This window comes from Triticum dicoccoides, chromosome 5A (genome assembly GCF_002162155.2).
Source record: "Triticum dicoccoides isolate Atlit2015 ecotype Zavitan chromosome 5A, WEW_v2.0, whole genome shotgun sequence".
NCBI classification, from domain to species: Eukaryota; Viridiplantae; Streptophyta; class Magnoliopsida; order Poales; family Poaceae; genus Triticum; species Triticum dicoccoides.
Window position 1 is genome coordinate 534492811 of NC_041388.1, and position 8907 is coordinate 534501717.

The window sequence follows — 8907 nt, forward strand, 5'->3', positions numbered from 1 at the left end:
CTTAAAATTGGATTTTTCTTTAAAGTCTGTTATTTGTTTCCTTAAAATTTATTATATGTTTCCTAAATCAAATTGCATTGATGGGATGGATCGATTGATTTGGATAGTCTATTATTTGTTTTCTTCACATCCATTATATGTTTCCTAAAGCAAATTGCATTGATGAGATGGATCGTTTGATTTGGGTAATTTAGTAAAGTTAGATCTGTGTCTTTTTGTACGGTAGGTAAGTGTTTGTTTAGAAGGAAATAGTGAAAAAAATAAACCGATGGGGTGGTGGGAGTGGGGACGAAAAAACCCAGACGAAAGTGATGGGAGGATGACGAAAATAAAACGGAGGTGGCAGGATGACGAAAAAAACCAGCGAAAAAAACGCGCAGACTATTCACCAAGTCGTCCATTAGAAGTAGAGATGGAGCAGTTGGTAGTCTTCACCGATCAATTTTCGTCCCACCTCCCCTGGTTTTTTTGGGTACCTTCTCCCTCCTCTGACTTATTCACCAGAAACCGAAAAAACCTCCTCCTGAGGCCCCAACCTGCATCCATCCATATAAAAAAAATAGACCTACGAAGGTTAACCAACGAAAAAAAAACCACGGCATGCACCAGCGAGCGAGCGAGCGAGGCCTCGACCTCGAGGGAACCACGCCATCGCACTCGCATTCTGCCGCCGCCGCTCCCTGCGCTACCTCGACGGAAGCCATCGCAAATCCATCCCTTCGCCGCCGCCCTCGCGCTCGCATCAAGGATCGAGGCCTCCAGAGTATCCTCGATCCCCGCGTTACCCGTTCGCCGCAGCCGATCCCGCCGCCGCGGGAGAGATGAGCTGATCTCCATGGCCAGATGAGGAAGGAATACGGGTGACGGGATGGATTTGGATCTCAAGTTGGGGAGGCCAACGTAGCCGCCCCTAGCGCGTCGAGCGAAAGCGAAGGATTTGGATCTCATGGATTTGGCTGCGTCGACCAGCAGAGGACCGCCGCCGGCTCGGCTCCTCCACCACGAAGCGACCTCCTTCCACCCCGTAGCCGCCGCCCGAAACCCTAGCAATCGAGCCCCACCCATGGTGCCCTAGGTCAGATCCCCTTCCTTCTTCTTCCTCTGGTTTTCTTCATTGTTCCTGTGATACGTGAGTGAGTGAGTGATGTGCAGGCGGCTTCTTCTTCCTCTGACCCCTGCGTGTCTCTCTCTTCACTTGTCTCTAGGTGGTACAACGGCCAGAGGAGAGGAAGTGGAGCAGCAATCGCCTGGACGTGAGGTGAGCTTCTCCCATCCAATCTTATCCACCCTCACCCCCGGGTGGCTCACAATATCTATCACCTGCAGCAGCATCTTGTGCATGCATCCATTGAGGACGTGAGGTGCACACCACATTTTGGTTCAGTTTTTCCCTTCTTTATTATAATTATGCCAAGGACATCTTATGCCTTACAGTAGTATTCAAATTCTCAAGTTTGTTTATTTATTTTTAGTGCAATACTGCTCTCTTGTCTGCAGGAGATTGGAGGAAAAAATATCAGAAATCGGAGACATGACGTTTTGGTTCAGTTCTGGATCATTTTCTTTTTTGGTTCAGTTTATATAAGTGGTTGTTGTTTTATGTTGCTGCTAGCCATCAGAAAACGAGTTCACAGTAGGTTTCCATTTTGTGTTGCTCTGAACTGAAAAAATAGAGGGGATGTTGTTATGCCTAGCGTGAAGTTCACAGTAGGTTTGGCATCAATTGAGCAAACTTTGTTACAGTTTTTAGTGGCTGTTGTATGTATTACATTTTTGCTTTTTCTAAAACCACATGTATCCTATAATCTGATTGCTTTTCTTTGTCTGAGCAACAGTGTCTGAGCTTTCCCTCCACTATTTTTTCCTCTCTCTCTCTCTCTCTCTCTCTCTCTCTTTCTCTCTCACTCAATCTCAACTTGGCAAGCGATGGCGGCGGTGAATGGGCAGCGCGGGCGTCGAGCAGGATCATGGGGGAGCAGGGGAGGCCAGAGGCTGCTCACCATATACATCACCATCCATAGCCGCCCTCGTCCGCCAAGAAGCTGAGGAGGGAGGCTAACCTCCAGTGACCACTCTACACCGCTCTACACCGCTCTGGACGACACCCTCCCCACCAGGTTCATCCTCCTAATTCGTTTTAATCATCCTAATTTTTTTTGTCTTACCACAGTTAAGAAATACGTTTCATGTTTGCTATTGCATTTGGAGCTCCATCCTTACAACTTATGGATGATATGAATACATCAAGGTGTTTTGGTTCTCCCCATTCTGTATGTTCGCAATGGCGTGTATATATTGTTGATTTATGTCATGGTGATTGATCTTGATTGCAGAGAGAAAGTGCAAAAGCTATGGGCAATCCTATATGACTGGCGCCATCAGTAATGATTTCTTTTAAGCTAGCTTACTTTTGGGTCTAAGCCAAGTTTATTTCTTTCGCAGATTTATTCACCTTATTGGGACGGTGGGGTTAATATATATACATCAATTTTGAGCATCGGCAACGCATGAAGCTTGCTTCTGAGGCTGCAACATGTTTTATCAGCACAGGTTCAGAGATAACTTTAATGAGTAAACAAATAATTTTCATGCAGGTCAGTTCTGATGTGTGTTGAATAGCTCAATTTTGTTTTGATCTGCTACGTTTAGTCATTGTTTGCTCTAGCATCAACACTAACTGTCACACGCACGCCGCCCCATGGACGCCCCTGACTGAGGTGCGGGTCGGTGCTTGCCGTCGGTCCATCCGCATCGGCGCAGTGGCATGTACCCCTTGAAAGCTTTGAAGCCTGAAAAAGCCGCAGGACCAGATCTTCCCATCAACCTGAAGATGTGAAGTACGCTGCGTCTCCTGGTATTTGTGTTGCTTCCGCTGGATGACGCTCTATTGTCGTTGTTGCCTCAGCCCTCCCAGTTGTCGTGTTCTTCCCTTCTCTTGCTGCTCGATGAGGTTGGTAATGCTGCTAGCTTTGCATTCTATGGAGTCTCTATCTCTACCTATGATAAATTCAGTATCGTTCTACACACGTGTTTGTACCAATCCAAGCCCTGGCTGATGATATAGTTTTGACTTGTAATGATCTGACTATGTATTACCTTTTATGTGATGTATGTATGCCAGTATACATGATTAAGTTCTAGGCAAAAGAGGGTGTCATATTTTATCTCGGTGTGGAACATCATCTTTTAGTTGAATCTAGATGTTTATTCAATCTGAATTTAGAAGTTTTATTTAGCATGTACTAGCTAGCTTGTGATTTCCTATGCTGCAAACTGTAACTAATTTTCTTTAGCTGCTGGCTTTGATACTATAGATGACTAGAGCACCTTGTGGTGACTTTGTTCTCTGGGCTGCTCGCGATGTAGTTCTAGAGCAGCTTCAGCGGCAAGGTAAAAATTCAATTTCAGAGAGTGGGATAACTCCCACTATTTTCACTCATTTTGAATTGATAGATCCTATAATAGCATGGATAATTGTGCAGATGCCATAGTTTCCTAATTACTACGATGATTTGCTGGATGAGGAGGTGGGTGTAACACCCCGAGGATCATGCTACACTAAATGTCGTGGTTCTAAGCCTGACAGTAGAGTGGGGGGTAGGTATGGAGAGGCAAGGTCCTAGCTATGGAGAGGTTGTAAACACAAGGGATGTACGAGTTCAGGCCCTTCTCGGAAGAAGTAACAGCCCTACGTCTCGGAGCCCGGAGGCGGTCGAGTGGATTATGAGTATATGAGTTACAAGGTGCCGAACCCCTCTACCTGTGGAGGGGGGTGGCTTATATAGAGTGCGCCAGGACCCCAGCCAGCCCACGTAGGAGAGGGTTTAAGATGAGTTAAGTCTGGGGCGTTACTGGTAACGCCCCACATAAAGTGCCTTTACTATCATAAAGTCTACTTGATTACAGGCCGTTGCAGTGCAGAGTGCCTCTTGACCTTCTAGTGGTCGAGTGAGTCTTCGTGGTCGAGTCCTTCAAGTCAGTCGAGTGTGTCCCTCGTTGGTCGACTGGAAGGCGACTTCTTCTAAGGGTGTCCTTGGGTAAGGTACTTAGATCAGGTCCATGACCCTACCCTGGGTACATAACCCCATCATTAGCCCCCGAATGGATTGAGGCTTCGAGTGAGGAAGGAGTTGATGTCGTTTCCGATTAACCTTTGCGCTCTGGTCGTGCGTTGTTCTGGACCAAAGAATCTCTTCGTCGACAGTGAGCAACTTGTCTTCAGTCGACTCGATCCATTCTATTCTTGCGTCGAGTGATCTTTCGGGCTTCGACGATCTCCGAGCGACGGATCGCCGGAAACCCCATGTCTGACGGACTGATCTGCTGTTCGCGGATTCCGCGGGATGCGAAATTTGGGGACGCGCGCGAAGCGGGGCGGACCGCGGCGTTCGGATGGGACGGGACATAGACGCCTCGATCTCCGCGCTGCTTTTTTCGCCACGTATCCCGTCTGCATAACTGTTCCTGGATATGATTAGATCGACCGGGCCCACCTGTCATCCACTCGGAAGGGACCTTATAAATGCGCCCGGCGAGGATTTCTGTACTGTGCCTCAGCATTCTCTCTCTCTCTCTGCTTCCTTCTTCCCCGCCCAGCGCGCTCGCTCTCGCCCCCGCACCACTTCCCTTCGCGCATCTCGCCGGCAACCATGGCCAAGGAGAAGACGGCGGCGCTGGAACGTGCGAAGAAGGCGTCGGCATCGGAGAAGGCAAAGGGGAGATCCACCAGCCGCGGCGGGTCCTCGTCCAGATCCCGCCTGCCGAAGGGCTGGGTCCAAGGAGACTGGATCCAGTCGACCATCACAGAGAATGACCTCCTCGACATGGCCAACGAGGGCTTGATCCCTCATGGAGCTGCGAGGCTTCCGGGGAAGGAGTGGCAGCCCCAGCCAGAAGAGGGTGAGTGTGTGCTCTTGGCCACCCATGTTGATCGCGGATTTTCCTTGCCGCCGAGTGTTTTCTTCCGTGGCTTCTTGAATTTCTTTGGAGCGCAGCTCCACCACTTTACCCCAAACTCTATCGCCTATCTTGCCGCATTTGTGTCCATGTGTGAGGGTTTCTTGGGTTGTCGACCGCACTGGGGTTTGTTCAAACATATATTCACGTGTCGCTCTCAGACCGTGAAGAAGGCGAGCCCAGGTGATGAGAGAACCCGAGTCGTCCAAATGTGTGGGGGTCTGGGGATCCAGGTGAGGAATAAGAGTACCTTCCCGCCCATGACCTTTCCCGAGTCAGTCAGAGGCTGGCAGTTGACCTGGTTCTACTGCCAGGACCAGTCGACGCCGGGACAGTCGAGTGGACTCCCACAGTTTACCATGGACCGAGTGAACAAGCCTTCCTCTCTGAAGTTGATTCCGGAGGAGAAAGCCGACGTGAAGATGTTGATGGAGCGCGTGGTGCAGTTGGTTCGGGAGGGAGTGACGGGCATGGACCTCCTGGAGGTCTTCCTCAGGCGTCGCATCCAGCCCCTTCAGTTCCGGAGCCACTGCATGTGGTTGTACTGTGGGACTGAAGACGAGACTCGAGTCCATCCAGAAGCAGTCGACGATGTCACCCTGGAAAGATGGATGGTAGCCGTTACCGGAAACAAGGACAACCCACGCGGAGCCAGAAGGATTCCTCCACTCGACCACAACAGCGATCCAAACAAGGTACACTTGCTCTGCTCTCCACTGCGTTCTTGTCGCATTCATTTCTGTTTACTCTGTCGACTGGTCGACTGATCCTTGTCTTGATATCTGCTAGGCCCTCACCGAGCTGTACTCGATGCCTAATGGGGCACAAGCTCCGACTGAGGAGGGTGAGGCGAGTGGGGGCGAGAGCCAGGACGAGGCGGAATGGGACTCGGACGTTGCAGAGGATGATGATGATGATGACGATGATGGCGGTGATGAAGATGACGTCGAGGACGAGGAAGAAAAGGAGGAGGAGGTCGTACCGCCGCGCTCAGAAAGGCGGTCGAAGCTTGTCCACGACCCTTCGACTGAACGTGGCAAGGGGGTTGCGACCGCTGTTCAGTCGACCAAGCGCCCTCGGACCACCTCTCCGGTGCCGACTGAAAAGGCGCCGAAGCAGCCCAGGGCGGCCCCGTCGAAGACAATTAAGCTCCTACCGAAGATGAAGGTGTCCATCCCCATCATATCAGGGTAATCGTGCTGCTTGAATCTTCTTATTTTGTGTGAACTTTGTCTCTGGTCGACGCTGAAGTTAGTCGACTGATCCTTTGGAGTTGCAGTGCTGCTACTTCTGAAACCTCAGCCCGGGCTGATGACCACGAGATGGAGGACGCAGCAACTTCGAACCCATGTACTGTATTCTTAACGCCGTTCTTAGTCGACTGATTCGCGATCTCTAATCCTGATTCTTCTCCGTAGCTCCACCCAATACTGTTATCAATCTCCCTGATGATGATGAGGATGAAGAACCACTGAAGCGCGGGAGGAGTAGGAAAGCGTCCGCCAGTAAGGTGCCCCAGGATGTGACGGCGCCTGAGATTCTGATTGCGGAGGAAGAGAACACCACTCGACACACGGTGTCCTTCGCAGATCCATTGACGAGTGCTCAGCAGCCCTCCCTCTTCACAACGCACCACGTCCCGGAGGACCAAGCTGGCGCGGCGAAGGAAGCGATACGCCAGGCGGGTATTATGATGGAGCAGTTGAAGACCATCCGGGATGCGAGCCAGGCAGCTTATGACGCCAGTTCTGCCCTCCAAAGCAATGTTCAGGTCAGTCGACCACCGTTTGTTTTGTTGGATATGCTACCAGAAACTTTTCCTTTCTGGAATTTATAGTAGTCACCCAGTGGGTGTGTCGAGTAAACTCCGTGTGAGCGGGGGCACGCTGAGTGCACCCGCTGGGTGTAGTCCCCAAGGCTAAGGTCGACTGCTGGCAGTCGGCCTTAGGCTTTATGATGTCAATTTTTCTGTCAGTCGACTATGTCGACTGGATTTCACAAACCGGTGGGGGCACGCTGAGTGCACCCACTGGGTGTAGTCCCCGAGACTGTGGTCGACTGCTTGCAGTTGATCACAGTCTTAGAGAATGCATCTCGCTCTTTTTTTTTGAGGTCGACTGGTCGACTTTGTCTTCAACAGGATTAGTGGGGGCACGCTGAGTGCACCCACTGGGTGTAGTCCCCGAGACTACGGTCGAATGCTTGTATTCGGCTGTAGTCTTAGAAACGTGTTTTTTTCCTTTTTCACTCGGAAGTGAATTATATTTGACATTTAGTCGATTGGTTCTTCGCAGAACTCTTGTGATCTTGTGGCTCGCTACTCTGAGCTGGAAAACAAGCATACTCAACTCGAGCTGAGCCTGAAGCTGGTTGAGGAGAAGCTGACAAAGGCAAAGGAGGAGACCGAAGGTATGTTTGGTGAGACCCTGACGACTGCTTTTCCCCTCGCTTGTTTCAAAATCTGATCTTGCTGTAACTTGCAGGTAAGGTAAGGGAGGCCCAACAGAAGAAAGACCTTGAACTAGCTGAGAAGATCAAGCTTGCTGACGAGAAGTTAGCTTCAGTCACCAAGCTTGAACAAGACAATACCAATCTGAAAGCTGCTCTTGGGATCGCCAACAAGGAGGTCAGTTGACTGAAAACTGATAAAGCTGCTCTGACCGACCAAGTCAGCAAATTGACTGGGAAGAAAACTGATCTGGAGGCCTTCCTGAGTGGTCTTGCCAAGAAGCTGTTTCTTATGCTTGAAGGTAAACCTCTATGCTTGGCAAACATTTCCAATTGTGGTTTTTCCATTCGACCATCCCCTTGACTTAGTGATCATCCTTGCAGAATTTTGTCAAAACTTTGAAGAAGAAACTAGCCGACTGGAGCCAAACCTCGACCCCGTCAATTCTCCGGTGAACGACGAAGTTGCCATGGATGTTTTCCGACTGGAGTCTCGTGTTGCAGCTGTCGTGGACTATCTCGCAAGGCTGAAGGCCGCCACATCTCGCATCGACTCGACGCTCTGGCCTGAGGAGACACTTCAGAATGACCTTGAGTCGCTGATGGCTCGCTTGAACACGATCCCTGGTCGAGTGCAGGAATGGAAGAAGTCCTCGGCTCGGTGTGGTGCAGATGTCGCTCTGTGTCTGGCCCGAGTCCACTGTAAAGATGCGCGAGAAGAGAAGCTGGCGGCTCTTCGGGTGGCCAACACCAAGAAACACGACTTCGGGTCCTTTATGGAAACTTTCCTTGCAGCTGCCACTCGGATCGCCGACGGAATTGACCTTGATGAATTCGTCGCACCTTCCAGCCCTCCACAGGAGGGGTAAAAAACTTCTTCTGGCTCGACGCTTTAAATTTGCCTCGGTATGCCGAGTGGAATTGTAACCGATAAACCTTAACAGGCTTAACGCCTGAGCACTTTCGGTTACTTTAGATATCGATTCAAACTTGACTTTGGTGCTTGAATACGATTGCCTTTGGCTCAAAATGTCTTTTGCAGGTTCAAAGCAAGGCGCCCTTACTGCAATCGACTTATTCTTTAGTCCACTTAGGCGAGTACTGGACTGCGGCTAAGCCTCCGAGTGGAAGCCCGGCTTACCACTCGGTAGGATTTCTATAACTTAGGCGAGCGCTGGGCTGCAGCTAAGCCCCCGAGTGAAAGGTTTATTCTTCACTCGGTAGGATTTTGATAACTTAGGCGAGTGCTTGGACTGCAGCTAAGCCTCCGAGTGAGAGGGTTGCTCTTCACTCGGTAGGATTTTTATAACTTAGGCGAGTGCTTGGACTGCAGCTAAGCCCCCGAGTGAGAGGTTTGCTCTTCACTCGGTAGGATTTTTATAACTTAGGCGAGCACAGGGCTGCAACTAAGCCCCCGAGTGAGAGGTTTGCTCTTCACTCGGTAGAATTTTTATAACTTAGGCGAGTGCTTGGACTGCAGCTAAGCCCCCGAGTGGAAGTCTG

General features: G+C 50.3%; 1 long non-coding RNA gene across 7 annotated transcripts; it reads left to right on the plus strand.

The window, feature by feature from the left end:
- The first annotated feature begins 592 nt into the window (after positions 1-592).
- LOC119302589 lies at positions 593-3563 on the plus strand. 7 transcript variants are annotated; one of them, XR_005147664.1, is made up of 7 exons: positions 593-1075; positions 1206-1258; positions 1327-1361; positions 1498-1547; positions 2443-2950; positions 3315-3390; positions 3483-3563. It is a non-coding gene; the product is annotated as an uncharacterized LOC119302589 (long non-coding RNA). The 7 variants fall into 7 exon arrangements; XR_005147662.1 differs by having other exon boundaries at positions 1206-1361; XR_005147663.1 differs by having other exon boundaries at positions 1206-1361; positions 1498-1542.
- Positions 3564-8907: the final 5344 nt, after the last annotated feature.